This window comes from Sinocyclocheilus anshuiensis, unplaced genomic scaffold (assembly GCF_001515605.1).
Source record: "Sinocyclocheilus anshuiensis isolate Anshui unplaced genomic scaffold, SAMN03320099.WGS_v1.1 scaffold204, whole genome shotgun sequence".
Lineage (NCBI taxonomy): Eukaryota > Metazoa > Chordata > Actinopteri > Cypriniformes > Cyprinidae > Sinocyclocheilus > Sinocyclocheilus anshuiensis.
This window is the reverse complement of record NW_015557064.1, coordinates 62,810-63,046: the sequence shown is the minus strand read 5'-3', so window position 1 is coordinate 63,046 and position 237 is coordinate 62,810. Positions and strand designations below refer to the sequence as shown.

Genomic DNA, 237 nt, shown 5'->3' with positions numbered 1-237 from the left:
ATGTTCACTTTAGGTGCTAATACTAATATGTACCATTTATGGGTAAATAAGGTACAAAGATGTACCTTTTAGGTTTTGTACCTTAGGTAAGAGAGTAAATATAGTATTGAAGAAAATATATAGGCCTAATATTATAGATACACAACTCTATATAGGCCTAATATTATAGATACACATCTCTCTCTCTCTCTCTCTCTCTCTCTCTCTCTATATATATATATATATATATAATTGTAC

The 237-nt window shown here is 28.7% G+C and overlaps 1 pseudogene; it reads left to right on the top strand.

Annotated features, from left to right (window-relative positions):
- The window catches only part of LOC107676552 (tetraspanin-15-like), a 24,831-nt pseudogene that overhangs the window by 1,137 nt on the left and 23,457 nt on the right, over window positions 1–237 (top strand).